The sequence below is a fragment of the Strigops habroptila genome, chromosome 5 (assembly GCF_004027225.2).
Source record: "Strigops habroptila isolate Jane chromosome 5, bStrHab1.2.pri, whole genome shotgun sequence".
NCBI lineage: Eukaryota > Metazoa > Chordata > Aves > Psittaciformes > Psittacidae > Strigops > Strigops habroptila.
In genome coordinates this window covers 30,427,324-30,454,997 of record NC_044281.2, presented here as the reverse complement: position 1 = coordinate 30,454,997, position 27,674 = coordinate 30,427,324, and the positions used below count along the sequence as shown (strand labels likewise).

Genomic DNA, 27,674 nt, shown 5'->3' with positions numbered 1-27,674 from the left:
CATTTGTAAGATGTAAAATGTCTTCAGCTCCTGCTGACTTTTTCCCTTATTTAAATTTGAAATTCTAAAAGTTGTATTTTCAAAATATAGTCTTCAAAAAAAAAAAAAAAAAAAGGAGGAAACAAAGTAACTTTCACTTTTTACATGTCTAAAATATACCTAGAAAGGTTGCAATTCAATATGAAATCATGACAACATTGCAGTAAAACTTCTTCCAGAAAAATCAGATCTAGACAGTACACCCATCAAATATTTGGCAATGAGCTAAATATTTGGGAGTTTAACTTATTTTTTGTTTGTTTGTTTTTACTAGGCTGTCTAAACACAATGATTCACCTTCCGTTTCCACTGCAGTAGACAAAGGACTCATAAATTTTGAATTTTTATGTTGAAGTGGATCATAGTCGAAGAATTTAAGCAAATATGAAGCAGACAGTTGAAGAATTGTTCAGTGCAGCAACTGTTAATCCACTCTGCCTGAATATCAATACCTAGGGCCTGAGACCACAACTACAACATACTAAAATAACTGACAGTAACAAACTGTCATTTCACTCAAACACTGCATATAATTAAAAAATATATTTATTAATGAAGCTGATTTAAGTAATGTGTGCAAGCAGGCTTAATTTTGCTTTTCTGTCAACCTAAGCCCTCATTAAATACTTATTTCTTTTTTTTGCTTTTGTTATTTTTTGAGAAATGGTGAGTTTAATGCGGCTGTGGTCTTTTGTCAGTCTTGAATAGCTATCACTGTCCTGTTAAGATGCTTTAGAATATGTCTTACCAAGATAAAAGCAATCCAGAGACCAGACAATATTATCTTCCTCAAACAACTATGTGAAGATTTAAGTCTTTTGTGTAGTCAGATTAATCCCTGTCACTAGCTTTCAACACGGATCAATACTTTCTTTCTTTTTTGTTTATTTTGTATAGTGCCTATTTAAAGAACCACTTATTAAGTTTACTCTATTTCTTAGACACCTTTGTTCTTTTTTGTTTTATCTCTCTTTTAAATCTTTATGTATTGGACTCCACTATTTTTAGTCTTCAACATCTTAAGATATAATCAGTCAAGCATTTTTTTTTTCTACTCTTTAATTTTCCACGCTGGCTTTTTTTTTTAAAAAAACCACAACAAAACAACACCCCACCTTCTTACTAATAGAAATGTAATCTGTTTCCCTCTGCAAACTTTGAAGGTCTCCTCATTGTTGCCTTGATTTAACCTCATTATTGCTCTAAACACATATAGCACAGCTGAACCCTCTCTATTCAAGGTATAGTGAATAGGGTCTTTAAATATGGCAGAAGGCTATAGCTAAGTACTACAAAGCACTTTTGCTCTCAGAGGACAGAAAGCTACATAAATTCAATGTGCAGAAAAGAGAAGAAATTAAAACTTCTCCTTAGTTGAAAATGTGAATCAACTTGTGCATACACATACTTACATACCGGACAAAACTTCCCAAAGTAATCTAAAGTGTGTCTGAAATTATGATAAGTCTCTCTTTATTCACATGTATTTGATTATTCCTTGTGAAGTAAACCACCTTAATTGCATTCTATTGAAATAAATACTCCAGGAAGAGGAATTGCCACTTAATGAGCAGCCAAGAAAATATTTCAGCTGAAGAACAAAAAATAAACTGCTATGGATATTGCTGGATAATTTAGCTGGGGAGTTAAGAATACAGAACACAAATTCCACCAAACACTAAAATTATACAAGATACATAACCTATACAAACAAAAATAAAACCACAGACCACAGTGCTGAGAAAGTAACATAGTAAACTGTTTAGATGAAGCCTAATTCGTTTAATAAAAATTATGGAAAGAAAGATCATTCTAGAAAATAAAGACAAGACAAACTCACATGGGACATGAAGCCTGTTGAAAGGCTTCAAGTCCGCATTCACTGTGTGCACTGCTACATGTCTAACCCACTTTTTTATACACTATTGATTCTTTCCTATTTTCATTCCTGCTACAAAATTGTCTCTTCCCTTTAACACTATCATGTCACCTCACTGAATATAAACTTCTCATGTCTTAAGTGTCCCTTTTTCTGAACTTCTCTTATACATTTGATACCATTATGAAACACAAAATGAGTACTGTTGACCCATGGAAGCAAAGTTTCGTCCAGCACTCATATCACAGTCAAATTTCATCTCTCTGTTACTGAAAAAAAGTAAATGCCATATTCCAGCTACTAGGGTTTGGGATTTTTTTATTCTTTTGCTGTTTAAAATGCACTTTTTAAAGGTGTCATCTGTCTGTTCTATGTATGTGGAAAGACTCACTGAAGTATACACATAAGCCTTTAGAGGAATAAAAAGTGTAGGGTAGACATATTTTTCTCATGATTGTTACTTCTAGAGGATATGGTATTTTTATTGTGTAAATAAGCTGAAACTTGCCTCTTCTCTGTGACTTCATTATAAAAAGAACAACACTGGTACAAGGCCCTTGAGAAACAATCACGTATGTTTCTAACCATATTACTAAGAAAAAATAATTTAGTTAAAGCAGATTATGTTAGGCTTTATTAGCACCACAATACCATTACCAGCCATAATCCTGGCTCTCTAGTTCTATTGTGTACCTTCTGAATTCATTGAAATATCTTTGAAAGTTATTTCAAATATGAAGAGCAGCATTGTGCATATGGCCTGAGCAAAATGATAACCAAATATATTAGCTTTCCACTTGTGGTGCTGATTTCAGTGGCTCTTGAATAAACTCTCTAAATGGTCACAAGCATCACAGAGAATAGTTATATAATATATGAACTAAGTCAATTGAGATATTATGGCATTTACCAAACAAATGCATTACTTAAGCTTTGCTCAATAAAGAAAAAAAACAAAAAACCGAAAAAGAGTAAATGTGCAATTCATTTTTCCATTGAATTTTTTACTCCCAGCCCAAAAAGTACCACAAACTCTAACAGCATTCCCTTACCTTCCTCACCCCCCTCCCCTAAACAGACCCACTCTGCATTGCTGAAAGTAACAACATGCTATAGAATAAATATGGATAGCCCAGTATCTTGTTGTTGGTATGCATGACAAAAAATTGTTTTCCATGTACTTTCTCCCATTGACAAAAGCCACTTAAACCTTTATGAAAATAATATTATGGCGTATTTTTCACCAGAAAATTTGGAGATGTTCTTCTGTAATTTTTTCTCAATCCCTGCCATTTATGAGTGTTAACAGAGGAAAGGTAGCCTAATGGATAGAACATAAAAACAGGTTTTCCTCAATAAATTACAAGATAGTATGAACGTAGGCTTTCTTTTTGTCCCCATGCAAAAATTAAACCACGCAGGTGCAGTGAAGTGGGCACACCTTTGCATAACCTTATAGCCATACATTTTTTCATTTAATTTCCCTTCATTCCCTGCCTGTGCATTTTCTGAAACACCTCTTAGCATGCCATATTGTACTGGAATGTTCTGAAGAGCCAGAATCTTCCTACTGAGGAGAACCTCAATTGTGTCATTTGCCAGTTACACTCTAGTTGGTGTCCTGCATCCTCAAAGTCCCATATGTAAGAGAAGAGGATTATATGGAAACCTCATACGCAACATCAAGATTTCTCATAAGTTAAAAGGCACGAGAGAAATTAAAGCATATTTCTCAATATACTTAGATTTTGTGTGACAAGTGCTGAACTATATATGGCATTCTAAATTTATTTCATGAAGAGAATAAGAAAAGCCTACATGTTCCACAAAATCTGTGATTGCCTCAGCATCAGACTTCCAACTCTCCCAAGAATTTCCTCTGTTCTTTCACTTGCAAAAACCTACCGTACAGATTCACTGCCATATGCTGTAGCTTGTGCTACGGCAGAATGATTTAACAGTTGAAATGCTACTAGTCACAGTTCACAAATTCCTTCTTTGACTTGAGGTAAGTCAAGACCCTTGTTCTGTTCTGGATAATATTGCCTATTGTGTTTCAGTGATTAACATGATAAAATTTAATATAAACATATTAACCTCTAAAGGAATGAAGTCTATTCAAATACATGAAACAGATAAACCTGCCCCAGATAATTCTGTTCCAACATCTTTAAGAGCATATGCATTACTTCATATAAAATACCATGTTTTATTCTAATTCTCATCTACCTTTTTTAGACATTAAGTTTTCTTCCTTCAACTTTTGTCTGTCTGGGTAGAATTTCTCTTTTAAAAGGGCTTCAAAACACTTAGGTTTACAAATTAGGAGGGGAATTTTGTATCTGCTATTGTTTACAGAAAGGGCAGAGTCAAGGTTAATTGTAGAGATTCACATTTCAGACTGGAATCAGAGCAAGCTGAATTCTGCTGGGAAAAGTTCATAAAGCATTTCATAGTTGTGATAGTGATTCTCTCTTGTGAAGAACTGTTCAATGATTCTAATTGTAACAAAGATTAAAAAAAATACATGTTCTTCTACTTGTGGAACATCCACAGCAGAAGGATCTTAATGAGAGCAAAATGAAATAGATGTAGCCCACTGAATATTATAATTGCATGATATGATACATTGTTTGACTATTGGTATTTAACACTAGTGAGATCATTTTCTGCATACACAGAAGGCAGAAAAGGAAGGGATGAGTGTTCAACCTGTTTGACTGACCTATTTTGAGTACTTGATTCTACAATATTAATTCTGCATTAGCACTGGTTTTGCATGGAATATTAAAAATGAAGAAATGAATTAAGGTTAATGTTATACACTCATGAAAAGGGATGCAAAGGTATATGCTCTAACTCTCAACCAGCTATTTTAGGTTGGTGAGTGAAAGGTGAAATCTCATCCCAAAATTAATGAACCAATATATCCTAAAAAATTATTTCCATCAAACCCATTCTTAAAACCCCCACAAAATAATATAGCCAAACAGTGAAGAGTTATCTGCAAAAAAGAGAGAGGTTAACCTGGCACAAAAATCTCTAGTGTTGTCTATGGTTACAATAGGAATGAAGGTGGCAATATTCTGAGCAAGTGCTACTTGTTATGAAGTGAAAATCTGATAAGTACTTTTAAATAGCAAGATTGTAATTCTGAAGGTAAATTAATTTTAACTTTGGTTTCCTAAGAAACAATAATTTCCTTTTGTCTGCAGGGAACTTTGGAATTGTGTCAGCTACAACCAGAACTCAAATCTAACAAACTTGCAAAGCCTTAGCTAAGTACATTCAATGCAACATACTTATTGTTGCAGAGTATTGTACTTATTGTACTTATTGTCCAGAGACAGCTAGGAGTAAGGGGTAGCTTTTTCCTTTTTAAGAAAAAATCTGGTTAGGAGTTTTTGTGTATTGACAATTTAAGAGTAAGACAATCCAATTCTATTACAAACTTTATCTATTTTCATTCTATTTCTAAGGTGGATAACGTCACTCATCTATTGACAAAATTCATTACCTAAGTCTCTGCAAGTCTAGGGGGAGGAAACTGTCATAGTACCATTGTTCTGCTTGCTAGTGCCTTAGTACTGAACTAACAACTAAAACTAATAGCTACTGAAATAACAGCTAAAACTACTTGTGCTTTAGGTATTAAAACCTCTTAGCTAATAAATGAAACTTCATGATCTATCATCAAGTCTTACTCTGCTCACTGTCAGTTCTGCTTACTGAGAATCATAGCCCCAACTAACTCCAGCAGCTACTGCAGGTCTAGGAGGTGCAAATTCAACCCCTAAAACAAGGTCTTTCACCATCAGACCACTCTCGGAGACAGGATCATACCAAGTCAGCAGGCAAGGAGTGCATGCAAGATGCTGATAATTTAGTTAGTTGCTGTTAATTTAGTTTCACAGCCAAACTCCAACCAAGCAGATAGTCTGTACAGTTCCAGCTGCCTTTGTGTTGACAGCACTGTTGACCGTTCCCATATAATGGCTTTGACACCATTTGAAATTTAGGTAAGAAAATCCTAAAACTGTAATACATTACAAAGTCTGAATGTCACCTGCTGGTCTTCCATTGAACAAAGAAATTTGCAACATTTTCTGTAGTGTACAGAAAAAAACTTCTATTCTTTCACAGATGCTCAAAAAGCTTCAAAGCATACATCACAAAAGCTTAAAGATTGGAAAATATTTAAAACTTACAATGATTTTTTTTAATGAAATAACATTCTTTCCAGAAGCATTTAGTGGGTTATTTTGTTGTTGGTGGTTTTGTTTTGTTTTTTTCCAGTTGTTATGTTTCCATGTATATGCTTACAGGCTATCAATTATCTGCCAGGTCCTAGAGACCTTTCGTACTACAGATTTCCCACAGAAAGTATTATTTTCTTGCTCTCTCTCTGACAGAGTGTATAAGCTCCACAATTCTGTATGAGAATCTTAAGTGGGGTATACTATCTGGCTCCAAAATGACTCACCCTTAATTTTTGGCTGCTTCGTGGCACATCTCTTCATCTTCCCTCTCTGATTTTGTTATCTTCCTTTCTTTTTCTTATTTTTTATTGTAAATTTTATAACTAAACACAGTTCTGCACTTTAAAAATGTCTTTGCTGTCATCTTTTTTCTCCCTACCATCAGCATGAAAAATCTTCCAAAGTGAAACTTCCATTCAGCATTCATTCCTCTTGTAATATGTCCTTTTATTTCTGTGAAGTCTACGCTCAGCTGAGCTTTTCAGCTCTCCTGAGGCCCTGGTTCAGCCATACTTTGTGCTGGTAAGTGAAAGAAGCAGAGGGAATGACATTTAGATATAAGCTTCCTGTGTGTATCAGCATTTCTTGAGATATATGCATATATATAGGGACTAATCCAAAGACAATGAAATGCAATAGCTGTTAGATCAGAGACATAATCATTGCACTTTGTTTTATGTGTAAGTCCGTAAATATAGTTTCTGAGAGGTTAATTACATAAAAATATCATGGCTTTATAAAGTAACAGCATTTTTTAATTCTGCCTTTGTAATTCCTTAGCTGATGAGGGTAAAGATCCTAAGCATGGCTAGCAGCTAATATAAGAATGTCTTTATTTTTCAGCTGGCAATTTATTTGGTCTCAGAGCTTGCATTGCTACTATCAACAAAGCCCTGCCACAGGAATTTCTGCCAAAAGTTAGTGTTATATACTTGATATCTTGCTCACTTGCTAATATTGAAATTCCACTCAAATCTCGAGCTAATATCAAAGTTGCCGAAGTATATTTGATAGTTATTGTTGATGGCTACATTGCCAGGAGCTCACATTAAGTCAAGCAGTATTACAATTAAGTGCCATCTCTGTTTTGACTGCTGCTGTTTTAACCAGTGTGCTTTTATAGATTTTTAACAAAAAATATGGTGTGAGCAGTGACAGAAGAACCATAGAAAATTATAATTAATAACTTGAATTATTTTTTGCTTTTCTTCTTCATACACCGAAACAGAAATGGAATGCTCTACCTGGGAAGGCTCTGGAGGATGAGGGCACAGACTATAATTACAAGGTGTCCTGGTTTCAGCTGTAACAGCTATTTTTTTCTCCTTCCTAGCAGCTGGTGCAGTGCTGTGTTTTGGCTTCAGTCTGAGAACAGTGCTGATAACACACCCATGTTTTAGTTGTTGCTCAGTAGTGCTTACCCTGATCAAGGACTTTTCAGTCTCATGGTCTGCCAGGGAGGAGGGGCACAAGAAGCCAGGAGGAAGCACAGATAGGACACCTGACCCAAACTAGCCAAAGGGGTATTCCATATCACAGCATGTCATGCCCAGTATATAAACTGGGAGGAGTTAACCGGAAGGCAGGTCGCTGCTCGTGTCGGGCTGGGTATTGTTCAGTGGGTGGTGAGCAATTGTATTGTGCATCACTTGTGTTTATTAGGGTTTTCCCCTATTAGTTTTACATTCCCTTGTTATTTCCCTTATTATTAGTAGTAATAGTTTTATATTATACTTTATTTATTGAACTGTTCTTATTTCAGCCTCTGGGGTTTACATCTTTTCGATTCTCCTCCCCATCTCGCCTGGAGAGAGGGTAGGGGGGAAGCAGTGCGTGGTTCTGAGTTACCAGCTGAGCTTAAACCACGACTTAAACCATGGCTTAGTCAGCTGCAGAAAGATGTGACAAGGGATACTGTTGCTACTGAAGTATGACAGTTTCTGAACAGACTGCAGGCACAAAACTATGTATTTATTCACTGCCTTCTCTTTGTTCCAAGCCCCAATTCCTTGACCTGGTTTCTCCTCACAAGCCAGTGAGCAGGGATGGATGTGACGACAAGGACAGAGACTGCCAGAGAGAGTCAGAGAAGTGTCCTTGTTCACTGAGCTTTGTGTCAATCTGTGTTCCCCTTGAAGCCATCCCCACTCAAAGCTCCCAGATACACAGAGAGTTAAGGGACTGTATACTTGTGCACCCCTTACTTGTTCTGTTGACTACCTACTCCATGAGCCAGTGGAAACTGGGAGACAGAGATCTGGCTTGGTGCATTCTGTCCCTCACCTCTACCGGTGCACTGACATCCCCCTTACCTTGTCACAAAATATTCCTGTCAGTCAGGTCCCCACCACGGCAAGTGCATGTTTGCTCACTGTAATGACTACAACACTCAAATCTGGACTGGATAAATTATCAGAAAGAAAACCAGACTCTGCTGGCAGAGAGAAAAAAGTAAATATGTAAGCAGCTATACTCTTCCTTTAATCCTCCAGAAGCTTTTTGCCAACATGAGGGATAATGCATCCAGTTGTTTATACTGAGCAATGGCAAATGCTTTAAGCTTACTAATGTCAGCAGCAGTGTTCAGACACAATAAAGCCCTCAGCCCACAAAATGTCTAGCAGAGCACTCCCTGCACTCACCCACGTTGAGGGATCTGCTTTGTGTATTTGGCAGTGGCTGCAGGTAGGCAGCAAGCTGCCAAAACCAAGTTCCTCAAGTGCCAACTTGTACCAGTATCTGACTGCTGGGACTACCACAGCACAAGCCTTATCACATCCATTTACTTTGGAAGGATTGAAGAAGGGGATTAAAATCTTTAGCAACTGACATATTGCATAACATCAATAATACACCCTAACCATGTTCCTAGTTAAAGATCTTAAAGTAGTTGAGAATACAGTTTTACTTATTATTGTTTACTTATTATTGTAACTTCTCTTCCTGGCCTCCTGACTCATACATACAAAATCAAGATATAGTCCAATCTCTATGTATTAATATATTTAGGTGGGTTTTAAAACCCATGCAAATCGTAGCTCAAAGGGATGAAAACATACGCTTAAAGGTAAGCATGTACTTAAACACAAATATATTCCTTACTGATAGATTTTTAGATTTTGAAATCCCTTACATATGCTGATTTTTTTCCAAGAGTGAAGCACACAAAATGTCAGAAAAAATCCATAAACTTACCACTTCAAAAAGATGCATGGCTATCCAAAACCATGCAGTGCAACATAACCTATTATAATCTATAGAAGAAAGAGAAATTAAACTCAGCAATAGCAGAAGTATTTTCAGAATGACACATGCAATGAGTTTAAAATGACTTAAAGAAAAAATAAAATCAGATTATCTCTGACCCTGAGAAGACAGAGCCACTGGTGCATGGCAGGACGACAAGACAAAGTTGACAGTATTTGAAACAATACAGTTTCTGACTGGATATGAGGATAAACTTCTTCCCATGAGGACACCTGGGTGGTAGACCAGCGAGTCCATGCTGTGTCCATCCATGGAGGTTTTTGACGCCCAGCCGGTTGACTAGGGAGCTCCTGAGGTCCCTCCAAACCTGAATTATTTTATGACTGCATGAAAGGGAGAAGCTTTACACAGTCACTGTGTGGCAAGCTAAAGGACATATTACACCAATGTCAAATGTTTTCAAGTGAAGCCTGACTGATGGTACCAGTAATAAACATCTCTACACAGAGTGCCTGGGTGGGTGTTACAAGGCAGGAGCTGTCACACACAACAGTGATGCTGGCAGCACAGGGCAGCTTTTGACGTACTTTACAACATCTCTGGCCAAGATTTTTATCTAAAAATTGGAAATGGAAATACTATGCCAGAAGTAAGCACTACCTCTGGTTCATCACATTTTATCATAAAGCTCACTTTGCCAAGCAGTCACGGCAAAGCATTTTCTGACTCATGATTTATACGACAGCCCTTTCTGTACCCTCACTTTCACGACTTTTAAAAATATTCACATTATATACTGTGGCAGTCACAATGGACAGCTTATGACTATAAAGTCAAATGGGTGCTGAGCCTTGAACAAACATGGCTGAAACATCACCACTCTGAGTAGGGCTTAATGGAAAGAATAAAGGGACTTGGAGAGGCTGAACAGAATGACCCAGATGAAGGCAGCTGAATAACATGCAATAACTTGGCCTACTTGGGCCTGCCTGTGACCCAGTTTTCTGTATGGGCGAGAGATATTTTGAAGAGCATGGATAGCACTGAGTGACTGAGGGCGGGCTGACAGGAGGCAGGAGGCAACAGCTGCTGCGTTGCCATGGCATGAAAGCAAAAGGTGAAAGAACACAAAAGGGTAGACTGCAGAAGACAGTGCTGTTTACGATCCCAGAGCTGGCGAAGAAGTGTGCGAGTTCATGGAGATGTCTTTATGATTGCAAATGAAATCCCACATAAAAAGGTTTCCTTGCTGGCTGACCTGCTGCCTATGCCTCCAACTTATTGTTCTCTCCCCTATATCTGAAGTTACTCATGTTTTAAAATGATATGTCTTCATGTTTCCTAGCAGCTTTAAATAGTTATGTCATTAAGTCAGGTAAAATCCAGTTCGCAATATTATCAGGAAGGCAGCTAGGTAAAACCTCTTAAGGGTCTTTGAATTTTTCCTTTGCTGTCACATGTTGCTAAAGCCAAGGAAAATGCATTGCTTTTCCACATTGCTCTTCAAATATCCTCTTTGACATCGCCTATCTGTTTTGCTTCTCTGAGCAGGACTAGAGGGGAGATTCCTTCAGATGACCCTTCTTTACTCATTATCTTAACGGTATACATCTTATACCTACTCTAAGAAACAATCACAAAACATATGATTCATCAAGTTGCCAACATATTGCAATCATCAATTTCAATTTTTACAATACTGTCAGGGAATGCAGAGGTGGTATTCAAAAATGGCAGTTATGAAATAAGAGAAATGAGTTAAATGATTTTTTATTATAAAGGTAAGGACTTACAGCTTTGTCAATTGTTAAAGGAGACATCAAATCTCATTTTAGATGTCTTTTCTTCTAAAACAGTTGCGGTTTGTTTTATGTTACATATGTAACAAACGAATATATATGCTTATGCTACATTAATAGCTGGGAACCAGGTTCAAGTACCTGCTAGACTGACATTCCTCAACCCCCCCAACTCTTCTGATTTGCAGCTTTTATTAAAATTTTCTGTGTATTTCCACCTTGCTTAGACTAATTTTTGACTTGAAAACCTAAGCAGTGTTTTGGATGAATTTATCTCGGAAATCCACCTGCTGGAACTCTTGTGCAGAGTAGAGCAAAAATCGCTATGAATTGTGGGACTGATTCTGGTCTACTTTGCCACATGCAAGAAAATTTCACTGAAGACATAGTCATAGTGATATAAACCCAGAATGTGCATGACCTGTCATTACTATATTTTGGCTGGAATGAGATCTATCATTCAGATATGAGCTCTCCTCTTATATTCTGTCTCGAATGGTTCTTATTGAACCAAAAATCCATTTCCAGGTATACTTAACTGGCACGTAGAACATCAAACATTTCAATAATGCAGAATTGGACGTTAGACGATACAGATAAGAGAATCAACTACCAGATATGTGTCCCAATTAAGCAAAGCCTTCATTGATCATGCTTCTATCAGGTAATGCTGGATTTCAGCTCATCAAGAACATTTTCACAGAAGCAGCTGCAATATTTGAAGAAAACAGATATTTTCCCTGGCAAAGGTTTACAAATCCTCTGACGATATTTTGAAAGGTCTTAGAAATACTGACCAGGATGCTCCCTGAATATATTGCACATTTATGCTCACATGTCTCCTGCTCCTTGTTTTACTTTAGCCATCTCATAATAAAATTATATACTGAATCATTTCTCCCCTATATTTTGCTTTGTCTTTTTTTTTTTTTTTTAACCTTTTGACAAAACCAATATTATATTCTAGGTATTCTAAAATCAGCCTAAATTCCCATAACTTTATGAGCCAAACAATGTCATGCAGAGTACCATAACACTGCAATGATTTCTGACCTATGCTACTTGAATTTATAGAAAGAATCATAACTGACATCTCCATCAAACGCTGTGGATGTCTTCAAATTCATTGTGTCACTGAGGTCAATTATGAGATGTTGAACTTCAGTAAGTGACTATGTCAAAGTGTAGATTTCTGCTTCAGTGAATTCACAAGCAGAAGCCAGTGAATGGAAAATAATTTAGGGATAACTCTTGTACTTGCACTACATTTGTAGTTTACTTTCTGGTTTATCAGATTTTTTTTATAAAGACTAGTAACTTTTAGTCTATCAACACTCTAGCAATAATCCAATATTTGAAGTTTAATGATTTTAATAATAACTGACAAAATTCAGTCTGCACAATCATTCTTAGCTTTATCCAGTTCAAGTACAAAATATTCTGGAAGCCAAACTTTCCTCCTGGTAGGCCCCTAAATTAAAAGGCATAAATATAAATCACCTTATACATTAGCCAGGATTTTCAGTTAATCAAGATCTCCTATTATTAAGTTTATTAAACAAGTTGCTTTTCCGCAACAATAATTATGGAAGTGAACCCCTTTCAAACCATGCAAAATGTAAACAATGTACTTCAAATAATCAAAATATTATTCCTATTTTTATAAATAAATCTATTACATAACAGCTGTTTACATATTATTTTACATTTGTAAAAATAATGTAAAAATTCTGTCATATACTCACTGCAAGTACTGATGAAATAGTATACTAAATCAGTAGGAAACTTCCCACCTGCTTGAAATAGATTTTTTTAATAACTCATTGCATATTGTGTGTAACATAATTGTTTTAACTTTTTAAAACTACCTATGATAACCAAGACCTATTTATGGTAACCAAGGCCAAATAATTGAAAAAAGTAACAGCAATCATTTTAGTAGTATAATTACATGTAACTGTCCTTCTTCCTTCATAAAAGTCTGCAAACAGGACACAGAGAAGCTATTCATTGTGCTTTCAATGTTTTAAATGGTGGAGAAAGACATGCTTGGTTTTTGTTTTGCCTTTGTTTTTGTTTTGTTTTGGTTTGGTTTTTTTCCAGTAGAGTCCTTAAGATTTATTCTTCAGATAAAAACTAAACAAACTGCAATGAAGGCCGTCATCTTTTCACTGTTAGTCAGAGAAGAACCACAACCCAGAAGTAGAAAAGGAACACTGCTGAAGCTTTTGAAAGAACTTTTCTGCAAAATTAATTTCCAAAACTAGAATTAACATCCAATATCACAAAGATATGCAAAACGCTCTTCAGATGTAAGGTCAAAATCTACCCTGGATCAAAGCCCAGCCTTCAACTTTTTCTAGCTTAGTGTTGGCTTACTATGAGAAAACTGTTCAGCATCTGGGAAAGGAAACAGAACAGCAAAATCATCCCCCAATTCAGCTGAAAATCAGGATGCTTTGAAAGCCTCTAAGTTCTGCTGATTCCTATTTCTATCTTAAGTATCTTTTTTTAAGTTCTTGGGGTCTATGTGTTGCAATTATGTACACATGTCAGGATTTTCCTAAAGCTTCCTCAACAGTTAAAGAAAATTAAAATCTTGTTAATGAATCTTTAATATGAAATGGGTTAAAATTGACAGAACAAATTTATGGCTAGCTAGGTACAAGTGATATAAAGCTGTCTCCTGTGAATAATGGAGCAGAAACATCTGAGATAAAGAAAGAAAAGCTGATCTCAAGATCTCTGGTTTTGCTTTCTGGTTTGCATTTGGGTTTAAATTATAATTTTTAAATTACACTTCCAGAGCCCAAGAACAAAATTTTTCAAATAACCACTTGAGAGATGCATGTAAGCATTCCTCTAATTTAGGGAAGTAGCTAGCATGGGGATGAAACGAATGAGGACAAGGAGGAAGAACTTGAAGAAAATGAGAAAACTTGATTTCTCAGAGCTTCCCATACACATACTAGTCACTTCTCACAATGCTGAAATGGATCAGAATTCTCTGCTTGCATGTTTGTAAATTCAGTAATCATGTTGCTACCAATAAAGAGAGGTTGAATAACACGCACATGACGTTTATGGTATCAACATACAGTAGCTTGTCTTTAAGAAGGGTTGGAGCTACAGAATACTGAGCTAAACGCCTTTTTTTCCACTGGCATTATTATTTTTTTTTTTTATATAAAAACACACACACACACAGGCCTCTCTATCTGTCAGTCTTTCTCAAGTGCTCTCTTTCCTCTGCACTAAATGTTTTCTAGCAGTGTAACTGTGTAACCAATAACGTGACCAAGTTTAGGTGACTGAAGCAAGTACCCACAATGAAAGCTTGCCCCTAGTACAATCAAAACAAGTAGTATGTTTCCTGAGAAAAGCCAATAGTCCAAAAAGTCATTGATTTTTTTACAGTGGAACAAAGTATTTCACTCCAAGTCTTCTTTTGTATGTTCAGTGAACTCATAAAATATTTTATTCTAGAAGTAATTCTTCATTCTCTTAGCTGAGTGAAGACAGACTGAAGAACTATAATAAGTTAAAAATTGTGATAGTTAAAGTGTGGGTTGGCTTTTCTATCTTGCTCATATATGCTTCTACAAAACAAATCACACATGTAAATCACATGTTTCTGTGAAAGAAAATATACTGTATTTCAATGGCAAATAAAGTTTCCTAGCAATACCTAGCACATACTTTTGGCATAGTACTATTGTTTGATACCTAGCTCTTAAACTCTGTGGAATATATGAATAGACTCTATTTAAAGTGAAACCAGAACCAGTATCGCTGCCTTACAAGTTGCCATCTGACAAACCAAAAAGAAGTAAGAAATACTTCTTGTCACCTCGTATTTAATAAACTATAATTACACCATAATATTGCCTATACTTATAGTATGAGGAACTCAAAAAGCAGTGAGATCAACAGTGAATTTATGCAACATTTTCTTACAACAATATGTTGGAAGATAAATCTGCTTAAACAAAAATCTTTGAACATCTTAAAGTAAAAAAGTAAAAGACATTTCTCATTCTACCACCTTACAGTAAGGAATAATAATAATAAATAATCTTTTACTGATTGTCCAAATTTTTACTTCTTCCTATCTGCCATGCTTTGTGCCATTCCAGCACCACCTGGAAAGCCTCTTGGATTTAGCAGTAACAAAATAAAGGACAATGCCAGAAATCTCTCTTCAGAAAAAACCAGCTCTTTCTTATTCTAAATAAACTCCAAAACATAGACTTCCTAACTAGCTCATGTACATATGGATTTTAAAGGAATGCATTGGTACAACATGGTACCCTAATGTATCTTACGCTATTTGGTTAACATTACACTTGCTTCTCTCCTAAGTTATAAATAGCCTTGAAGGCCAAGCATCAATTTTGTAGGTACCCATAGGATATAATCTGACTTTTTAATGTCTTCTAAGTCCCCTTATACTAAAATGTCCCATCTACCTATCTAAAAGTCAAAAGACACCTTGTTTTAATATTGACTACTGCTCTCCAGGCAGCAATGCAATTCTCTTGGGAATAATACAACATTTTATATTGAAGTACTTTACACTTATTTCAACCTTCCTGTTCAAAATCTTTGCCTACTGATAAAATTACAAAACATCTAACTGGACTTCTCATAACCTTATCTGCTTTGTATTTGTACAGAAAAAAAGGATGCTAATATCTTATCAGCTAATTATAACGAATTAACTATACTGATTTTTTTTTCTGTTTCGGGCAGAACAAGAATTCTACCTATTTGACCACAAAGACACTGCTCTTCAGGAAAACACACACAAAAAAAAATCTTGTAGTTGAATCCATGCAAATTTCTCTTTAATCCAAACCTCCAATCTCTATGTAATAATCTACTGGATTTTATAAAAAAAAAACAACCCACCAAAAAACAAACAAACAAACAAACAAACAAAACCCAAACCTGCAATAGTTTCTAATATAAGAATTAAATTCTGAGGCTTCCAGTAATCATTATAGATTTAGCTTCCTATTTAAGAATCCAATTAAATATTTTGCTTGGTTTGCAACAAAGCTGGATCCAATACCAAAGGTGGATTCCAAACCTCCAAGAAATTTGAGGAGGGACATTATACACGAGCATGTAGGGATAGGAGAAGAGAGAATAGCTTTGAGCTGACAGAAGAGAGATTTAGATTAGACATTAGGAAAAAATTCTTCCTTACGAGGGTGGTTAGGCACTGGCACAGGTTGCCCAAAGAAGTTGTGGGTACCCGATCCCTGGCAGTGTTCAAGGCCAGGTTGGATGGAGCTTTGAGCAACCTGGTCTAGTGGAAGGTGTCCCTGCCCATGGCAGGGGGGGTTAGAACTAGATGATCTTTCAGGTCCCTTCCAACCCAAACCATTCTGTGGTTCTATGATCATTTTGATCTAAAAGAAATCTCAGGACACAAGAACCTTGCAAGAGCTATGAATTCAACATGGCCCAGATATTTATTTTTTTTTCAGTTTAGGATTTGCTTTATTTGCTATTATCAGTAACTTTAATAACTATATATTTTTATTCAGTATCAAAATTTCCACCCTAAGGCAACCAGTTTATATTATGATTCCAGTAAAAAACTGGTGGCTGAAGAACTCCATAATCTCATAAGATCTCTTTAAAGATAAGAAACACTAGCATCTGCTCCTCCCTAAGAGGCACAAACTACTCTTTTCTTACCATAAAACTAGAGATTATAGATACATTCAGCAATGCAACCAAACGTTTTGTTGTTTTTTGTTTGGGGTTTTTTGTTGGTTTGTTGGTGTTTGGTTTTTTTTTGTAAACCAGCATGAAATAAAAGGATTTTTACATATTAAAAAATATTCAGATATGAAATACGGCAAAAGCCTCTTTATGTTAATCAAACAGCCTAATGTCAGCAATAGCTCTGCTATTTAGCAGCTCACAGAAGCTGCAACAAGGAACAGGAAAACACACATTTGAATAAATCCAATAAATAAATAGATTTTACCTCCTCAGCCAAATTGTACTCTGTCAAACTTCCTCTACTGAAACATTTCAAGTATATGTGAAACTATAAATACCACCATTAAATATTTTTTTTATATTTTTTATATATATGAGTGGTGCAGAGTGAGCAGTGCTTAGACATTTTGTATAAAAAACCACTGAATACTCTTACATATTAAAAAAAAAAAAAAAAAAAAAATTCCTCTCCAGAGAAAAACACAGCATTGAAAGAAACTTTTCAGAAATTTACAGGCATGTGACGTAAGAGATGTTAGGAAGAAAACAATTTTCTAGCTTAAATTGTGGCAAGTATTATCAGGTAATAAAATATAGCGCAATTTAAGTGACCTGTCAAGGGAGGAGAAACTTAGACAAATGCTACACTTGGGACATGAGGTTTTGTTGCTATTTCTGTGACATTAACACATCGATTACAACTTTTTTCACTAATGAGCAGTAATTACCACTAATGAGCAAGTGAAGCTATTTCAGAGATGCAGATAATCAATTTACTTGGTTTACCATGCAGTGCATGCATGGTAAACTACTTGGATTGTATCGAATAGTTTTTCTTTCTGTTAATTTAAAAAAAATGAGCACCCAGTATGAACCTGTATACTAATTGAAGAGACAGATTAAAAACCGAGTTCATGTATTATACTGAAAATTGTACTTTACATATATTTAGCAATACTTGTTATCTCATATCTTAATTATTTTTAACTTAACAGTTATTGCACTCCATTCTGGTAAGATGTGCATCTCCTTCCTGTATTTTTTTAGATGCAAATGCTGTTTCAAAATTGGATATTAATTTGTATGACCTTTTCAATATTTTTTGAAGAGCAGGTTGATTAACTAAAATTGTCTCTAAATATTTGACTAAAGGAAGAGGTGAATTAGCTTCAGTTGTGAGAATCCTATTTGTTTTCCCAGTGCTTGCCTGCACAATTCTTCTAGAACTGCAAGTATTTGAGGTAGATTTTAATTTGCTTTCATTTAAGTTCCTATTAGATATACATTTCATATTGTATGTGATGGAACATGGTAAACATGGTATTTCCAAAAACCAAGCACAGAGATCTGTCAGGATCCCTTCTAGGAAGCTGAGAAGCAACCAAGTGAATCACAGAAAACCCATTCTTTGAATAGGAATCCACATTCCCAGTCACAGGGTTGTGGGGTACTGAAAAGGAAGGAGTGTCCATCAAAACCCCTGTGGCTAGCAAAGAAATGAGTTAGAAAGAATCCATCCTGCTACATACCCGCTTCTTGCCCATCTACTGTCTTCTTTGGCACAGAAGTAAAATTCACAGTCTGTCTCAACATCTGCTCCTGTAATAGGTTTCCATATCTGCCGAGTGCAAGACTTCATTTACTTCTAACGCAGGTGAGTACTTTAATGGCATGCAAGGAATTCCTCTGTACAGCATCACACGGATAAATGCCACTAGCTCACCCTGGCCCCAAGGCACATGTCCTACCAATCATTCCCATCACCATGCTGCTAACTGTATCTGAATACAGTTAGGAGGAACTCAGTTGGCGAGCAGAGAAATTTCAGTTCATAATTTAGGGAGCATAGCTTTATGCTGAGGATTTCAGTCAAGCAGTATGTAAAACATTCAGTTAAGTTCAGTTAAGCCATCATTCTGGCATCATGATCAATGGCATCCAATCAACCCAGTTCAGATATTTTAAACACAAATCGCTGATTTTTTTTTCTAAAGAGCTATTTGTAAGAGTGTCATAGCCTTCAACTGAATGGCAGATGTCAGTACCTCTGATACAGGGAAATGACTGAAGCTAAATAATAAGTGAAAAACATGCACTCTCTGGCTTATGGTACTTTTCAGTACTCCTGGGCAAGCAGGATCTATATTAATTCCCACAATAATATGTTTGATCGAGATCACAACAATATTTGAAGCTCTGTAGAAGGAAGGAACAGCAATCAGAGTTAAAAAGCCAGAAATATATTCACAGAAGTTATTGTCCCAAGCTGGGATACTAGATTTTCAGTTAAAAATTGTAAAGCAAACAGCCTACCTCTCCTCCTCAAAAAACTTAAGATCTCAAACTTCAGTCAAAGCTCCAGAATTAGTACTTTTAACTATTAAAAAAACCCCAAACCAAACCAAAAAACCCAAACAAAAACAAAAAATCAAACCCCAGACAAAAAGCCTGAGGAAAGTATTTAGCCTAAATAGTCAAGATGAGATTTTCCAAGAAGCCTAATGAATGCTTCAGCTGCATTTTGGTTTAAATTAAGTGTCTAATTTATGTTGTGCTTCTTTGTTAACTGCTGCTGATGGGCAGGCACAGCAGTGTAGTTGCAGAATGGCAGTAACAAATTTTGCATGACATGATTAGTCACCAGTAAATGAGTCTGGGGACAGGCAAATACTGCTTTCACTTACAGCTGTATTAAAGTGCCTGGCATGGGCATTTTCAGTAAGCACTGAGATGGTAGTCCCCAGAGTGATCATTGGTAGTATGTGGTTATGAATAGCAAGATTCAAACCAAAGGAGCAATATTCAGCAGCGGATACCTCAAATTCTGCCAACAGGCTTTTTTAGAATTATGAATCAATTTCCTTTAAAATAATTAAATCCTCTTATAAGCTACTGGGGTTCACTTCTTCCTTCACAAAGCAAACTATTCTCCTTTTTGCAAGAATAATCACTCCTGTTTGCAAGACTAAACAAAAGTAGCCTGAGTTCATGTGTCAAAGCCACCGAGTCTTGTCACAGACACCTTGTTCCCAGTTATGGCTCAGATTCTTCCATGCTAAATAAAAAGAATAAATTATAGGAAATAAAATATTCGAGTGAAGTGCAGGTACTGTTCTGGTTCCTGGCTGATCAGATGAACAGATTCCTATGCAAAAATAACAAACCTGAGAGGAAAACATCGCACTCCTGCTATTACTGGATCACTCCTGATCTTTTATTTTAGTTTGAGGTTGAGAAAAATATGTATCTGTATGTTTGTAGTGTCAAAACTACCTTGTCTGAATAGCACCTAACAATTTGCAGAAAAAACTCTCTGGGGCATAGAACACAGTTGTATTGTGCTTAATGTCCTGGATTTTCATTCTGGGTCCTACTCTACATAAAACAAATAAATAGTCATTAAGATCTAAAGCATTTGAGGAAAAGCAGCAATAAATTAGTCTCTCCACCTCAAGCTCATAAGGTATTTGCTGGGATGTACTTTGCACAGATAGGGCTTCAAGTTCAGAGAAAGCTGACTGGAAGATAAAAGCTCCTGATAACCTTCAAAGCTCTACTCTATCACTGAAAAATGAGTTTCCCACATAGGCCTCCAATGGATTAGCAGCTTCATTGTGTGCAAGCCCTCCCCATGGCTTTTCATTATATTTCATAGTCACTTAAGCCTTTTCCTAATAAAAAGACAATGCCAAGGGTTAGATTATGAAATACTCCAAAGTTAAGTTGATAACAGTTTAATTAAATGTTGCTCACTAACAACATTTCTGGCATGACTCAGACAATAAAACTGAAAAATGACTGCTGTAATTACTTCTTTTGCTGCCTTTTCTCGGTCTTCTGAGATGCTCTTCTCGTGACACTGCCTTTCAGAGCATGCTGCAGAATATCTGGTTACATGACACAGTGACAATTCAGTTTTACACTAAGCATGAAGGATTGATTTTGACTCTGGGTTTGGTATGGAGCAGGCTCTGCATTGTCAGATTTGGTCTGGTCCTTTTTAATTAAGAGGGGCAGGTCCTCAAAAAGAGTAAGTGAGCATACCTCTGTTGAAGCAAGTATTTACCAAGTCTTCTCCCAATGTCAATAGCAAAATCTTCCTATTAAGTCCAAGCTGTACTTTCTATGGTGGTGCACATCTCTGTACAGAGAAGGTTCATGGCGCTTCTTATAAGCAAGCTTCATTCACTTAATAAAGTCAGTTAATAAATGCACACTTCTTTTCTGTATTTGTTTATGGAGATGTTGCTTCATTCCTTCATGCTGCAAGTACTGCATAGTTTGTCCTCTATGCACCATGTAGCATGCTTTTACCCTGCAAGTCACCCAGGATAGATAAGCAGATGTTTCCCTAGTGATTAAGTTTACATTTCCCCTTGAAACTGGACTGTTCTTATGGCTTTGAAGTATATAACACAATAATCCTGTATGTTAAAAACTGGTACAGCCTTCTAGTAGGATTTCAGCATAATTATCCATTAACAAAGCCTATTAAATGATGACAATATACTTAGGTTGTATTAAAACTGTAACATAAGGGAGTAATGAGTTTTACCTGGGCAGGCTGGAAATCTAAATAAAAGAACGCACAACATCACAGAAACTAAATAAGGAAAAAATATTTGTTTTCAATACCAGAAATGGTCATAAAAATATGCACAAGAAACGCAATCACATGAAATGCAAAATTAATTAAATCCCAATATGAAAGTTAGCAATGGTACATTTACTAGGTAGCGTACAAATCCATGAACTACACTGAATCAGATGTTCCTATCTCCCATACAGAACAGTAGCAAAAAAAGCCCTTTCTCATGTTTGCAAAAGCAGAAAGTTACAGTAGTTCAATGAACTATAGGTCACCATCCACACAGACCAACCTTCATTTCTCTCCTGATCTTTCACATAAAGGCACAATTTATTGATGTTTTCCCTCAGACAACACTGATTTTCTGATTCAGAAGCAGACTGTCTGTAACACACTGAATTTGTTCCTCAGCAAAACTCCTGGCTTCACTTTTACCATGAAAGCCGTCATTCCTAGACTTTGCTTTTAGGGAAACAACAAGAAACAAATCATTTTCCTCTACAACAACAGAATTGCAATGTTTCACAGGATCACTGCTGCTTCTTCCAGCTGAATACACTGCCTCCTAATCAAAACTGAAGTGGTTTCTCCTTGTTTTCTTGAAGACGCACTGGACTTCCCCATGTTTTTAACTTTACCATTCCTATCTACATCAGCTTCTGTCTTAATCAATCTAGCAAACAAACATGGGTCAACAGGAGGGATTACAGCATTTTACAACTTAGATCCATCATGCTCCATGCTGAGCAAACAATCCTGTGAAGTAATCCAGCAGATGAAGGTGTTTTTCAGACTCTACTTGTCTCCTCCCTAAAAAGCTCCAATTTAGCACTAGGTGCAGAAAAGTGCAGCAGCAAAGAGAAGGGCTCAGACATGTCATACACAGTATTTTGGACAACAGAACATTATTTCTTCACTGTATTCATAACAAATGTTCTTGAAAACACCAAGTGTAACGTGAACTGTGTAAAATAAATGGAATTTGCTTATCTTATAAAGGTATCCTGTGGTATATAAAGAACATAAAGGTATCCTTTTGGACACAGCTTCAACTGTTTATTGTTTTACCTAAGACAAACTAGGCAGATACCAGGGGATATACAGTCATAAAGGAGCACAGTGCATATTCCATATCATGTAGTTATGGAGATAGGTTATGCTGAGCCAAAAAGTATCTATCAGCAGTTTCACAAAAAGGCAGGCAACTCCACCTGAGAGTGCTGAACCTATTATGACCATTAAAATCACACATATACCTGCCCTTGGAGTTACATGTGAACATACCCTGGCGTGTGTGGCAAGTGGATGAGCAGCTCAGCTACTGAGCACAGCACTTTTGCACCTCCAGGGAGGTGGAGGAATACAATACAGACACCAAAGTCATTTTTCCACCACAGAAAATGTATGGCAAGAGCTGCATTTGGCAGGGGGATGCCAGAAAGCTGCTGAGCATATGTACACTTGGCCTCAGGGAAGGACTTGGGGCATAAAAAGGCACCCCAAAAAGCAGGTGGGTACTGTTGTTAAGCAACTGCAAACCCTTCTACGAAGTCCTCTAAAAATCAAAAGGCATCCCTACATCAATAGGTTGTCTTCACATCAGCCAACTCCATCTGTAGAGAAGGAAGTAAATGTTTAGTTATGGCTATCACACCATGGCCAAATCTCGCAGTGGAAGGATCGAACTTTCTCTAGTAATGACGTATGTATGACTGGTTCATCTCAGGAGTTAAAGTCTTCTAATTCAACAACATTAAAATAATGAACTGCGTAATCTCTTACCTCCATGGTACTTTAGATTTTTAGAGTAATAGGAAATGATTTTTAGAGTAATAAAAAACTTATTAACAGAGAATGATTGAATTTACAGTAAGAAATAATTTTCCTTTGCAATACTGCATAGTAGTAAATGATCTGAAATGTTTCTTTCCTACTTTCTGTGCAGAGAACAGAAAGAAGCAGAGCATCCACAACATGACTGTCCATATTAATAACATTCTTAAGTGAAGGAAAATGTACTTTCATAAACTGTTATCATTGTGCCTGGACAAATGGGATGTGTTATTAGATGACGCAGGATTAGATCAGCAGGTTGGATTAGAATGACAGTATAGGATTTTTCTGTGGGTTTCTGTGTAACACAAATGAAAAAAATGTGACTTTCTTTAAATACGTGTGTAGGTGCTTTAGCACAAAAAGAAGCCACAATAGGAAAACAGAAAAGGAATCTATACTCTAGATATCTGGTTTAGGTATTTCTGCAGACAAAAAATAATCATGAGTTCAACCATTTTCCATTAAAAACTTCATTTCATTTTACTTGAATGGTATTTTAGTTCATTAGAACTGATTTTTCTGAGATTTTCTGTCAGGAATTAAGCTTTGTTTCATCTAATACAGTCACATATTGATACAGTTAGCCACTCGAACTTTCATAAGATATAGATTCATTTGCAGGTTACAGCTTCCAATCCCCACCAGAGTAAAAGGAAGCTCTCTTGACAGGTAAAATGATAAAAAATATGCATATCAGGTTCCATAAACAAATCACAATTATATTACTTCTTGGATATTATTATTAGGAAAGTAGGTTTGAATCTATTGTGGTACCCGGGACAAAAAATATGATTTTGATACATATTTTCTTTTAATCACTTATATTCATTTCAGAGACAATTTGCAAATGAAAGCACATGTTATCTGAAATGACTTTTGTTCACCAGCTATACGGTTTCAAATCAGTCTGCAACCATGCACTTTATCGTATCCAGGAATACAGTAGAACCAAACTCTTGAAAAATAGATTGATTTCTTCCTGGTTAGAATGTAAAATTGTGGTCAAAATTTTTTATCTGTTTCTTCCCATCATTCATTCAATTAATCCCTGCCTGCAATTCTGTTTTTCTTCTCGTCTGTGCTACTGTAGCAGCTCACCTTTTCATTAAACCTAATGGAAACACTGGCTAGATGGCAGCCCTCTGCTGTGTAGGGGATTGCTCCGGCCTTTGACATATCACTCTGTGCTATTCCCACCCAGGAACAGGTCAGCTATGACTGAAGATGGCAGAGTTTTGTACCATCAAATATCTCTAACAAATTGCAGGACAAATTTTTTTTAAAAAACCAACCAATCTAGCACACAGTTACAATCATTAAAAGCATAAAAGTTTACCTTTGCCTTCCAAAATGGAAAGATCTTCCATGATTTTTTTGTGTGGCTAACTAAAAAAGCTCACAAAGTTGCATTCAGACTGCTTAGTGAATAAAAGATAGTTAAATGACAGAGGAAAAAAATCATCTATAACACAGAAAGGGACAAAAAAAGGAGGAAAAAACATATTATTTTCTGCCTTTTAACTGCCTATCATGGTTAAGGGGAAAATACATTTTTTAAAGTATCAAAATATTTGATAGCATTCTTTTGAATTTCAAATCTGCAAAACTGTTTCCCTTTAAGCAGCTAGAACAGATTTCCCAAGTTTCTTATCCTCCATTTACAAAAAAACGTTGTTTTCTTCAGAGCATATTTACTTCCACTACCCACTCTTACTAAAATAATCTCAAAAAATCATCAGTTTGATACTGGTTCAAACTGTAAATGCTCAAGACTATCTAAAACACATAACAAAAAACTTAATTCAATCAGGTCAATTTTTGTACTATCATATTTTCAGCTGTATAAGTTAGTACATTATTAATAGATTCTACAATACATTATGAACTTATGTTCACAGTAGCAAATCCACAGTGCTGAGTGCTGCAGAGTGTTAAAAAACCCAAACTGATCTGTCAGACTGTACAATGAACTAAAAACCATTCTCAATCACTCCTGTAAAACAGCATTCCTGATTTATATACCATTTTTAAGTGATGGTAGAAATGTGTCCCAAAGTATAAAAATATCCTCCTGATATAGTGTGGTTTTCAAAATGGATTGTAGCTAGTATTTCTGATGACTCCCTGAAGTTGCATTACCATTTCACTTCATCAGCGGAATGCTGTGTTACCCACCTCCTCTGTTACAAAAGCCAATGATTACAACACCATCTTGAACGCAAACAAGATAGCAAATGGTGTGAATAGGGAAATGTAATATGAAGGCATTACACAGATTGTTAAGTCATGTCATATCAATGCAGAATGGCATAGTGATCACCCATAAGGTGATCTTACGGTATTTTAGAAGTCAAGATTTGCATCTGTCATATTTCAGTACATTTTCAGTTACTACCATTTGATCTCGCAACCTATTTCACTTGTACTAGTACTTCTCAAGCTTATAGCCAATATGCATTCTGATCTTAGGTTAAACACAAGTATGTTCACTTTCATGAGCATATCTGTGCAACATAACCCAAAGCCTTGCAATATTCTCATACTGGCAGTATGAGATCAGCAGCCTACAAAAGCCAGCTTATAGCCTATTGTCTTACCCAACTTGGCACACTTTGTTACCCCTTGTGTTTGTTTCTTAGGTTGGTGCAGAGCACACATCCACACCCCTTGTTTTGTTTGGGAAGTGACTAGGACTTTTGGGTGCTACCCGAATGACATAATGAAATAATAATCATAATTAATAATCAAACTGTGTTTTTATAGGCATCTTTATGAAAAGTGTTCTAAAAAGAAGCTTGGCCAATATGTAAAATAATGCAGGAAAGGAAAGCTGTCCCTGAAGGGAGTTCATTCGTCTTTTCTTTCTTTTGGTTGTCATAGAAACACCAGAAAAGAAAGAATATTCTATTAAATTCACTTGGATTTATTGAGTTGCTTGTTCACTGCCACCATGCACCATAAAAATGGAACAGATGCATCTCAGTCTAGAAGAATGATGTAACAAAATATTTTATGCAAAACATTTTAATAATACTATGGTCATATTTGCTATGTAAATCTGCACTGAAACAGAAAGATGAGTAGCATATGAAACTAGAAATATTATCAAAAAAGGCATTTTAATTATTTCAAAAGTTATTAAAATTCTCTTACAGTTCTTCAATTTGGAACATACAATACAATTAAAGCAATTTAAATATAGATGACATTAGGAAGAAAACAGCACAAGAGCAATCAGAAAAGAACCTATCAGATTTTCAATACTGAATCATGAGTCAATCCCGACTTAATCGACCTTTCATAGTTCTTCTCCTGTTTCAGGCTATTGCTAAAGTATATGGCTATCAATAAAAGCACTTGTGCATTTGCCTAAAGCCAGGCCTGTGCTTTAAATACCTTTTCAAGCTTATTTTGATGGCATGCTTTAGAGTTTGTAACTCTTTTACTAAGGCTTTTTGAAGATTAGACTGCACTGTTGAAGCTGTTTCAAACAGTTTCTAATTCTGTTGCACTAGACCCAAAAGATCTTTAAAAAATATGGATACACTGATGGTGAATCCTACTATTCCTGGTACTTCTATGACTGAGTACTCCTGTTTTACCTACCAAAGCACAACATTCTAAATAAGCACAAAACTGAATATCAATACGAAATTGTCTGAAATATGAAGTATCAAGTAGTAGAAAATACGTAACTCCAAAATATTTCTACATGAATAATAAATTTAAATGAGACATTTTAACTAAATATAAGAGAAATCTTTTACCATTAGGACAGTCAAGCACTGGAACAGGTTGCCTGGAGAAGTTGTGCAAACTAAGCTGGATAATACCCTGAGCAGCCTGGTGCCACCTGGGCTGACCCTGTTTGACCTCAGGCTGGACTAGAGACATTCAGGTCTTCAGGTTCCACCCTGAATTATTCAGTGGTTCTGTGGCTTCCACTGTACAAATACGTTTTAAGTAAACAGGAAGACTCACAGGCACACCAGCTAGTGTTGTAGGGGACAGAAGTTTCAGACGAGCATGGAACAGAAATAAAGAGGTACATGAGGGAGCAAAACAGGTGACATCAAGCAAAAGAAATTTTTTTTTTTTTTATTACCACCTCTTTAAAGCTAAAAGAGCAATAAGTATCCAGTAATATTCTCAGATAAGAGATTAAGGATTAGAGAAAAAAAGATATGTATGCTAGTAAATAATATATAATAGCTAGTAACTAATATAGACCAGGAACCACTTCAAATATATTGCACAGGGAGGTTAGTGATTAAAGACAGTCAGCAAAAAGGAAAGGGATCCTCTAAATTATTTGAACAAGCATGTAG

General features: G+C 36.0%; 1 protein-coding gene across 2 annotated transcripts in view; it reads right to left on the bottom strand.

Annotated features, from left to right (window-relative positions):
- NRG3 (neuregulin 3) overlaps positions 1-27,674 on the bottom strand; it is a 425,943-nt gene that overhangs the window by 36,754 nt on the left and 361,515 nt on the right. The gene's annotated exons all lie outside the window — the stretch shown is intronic.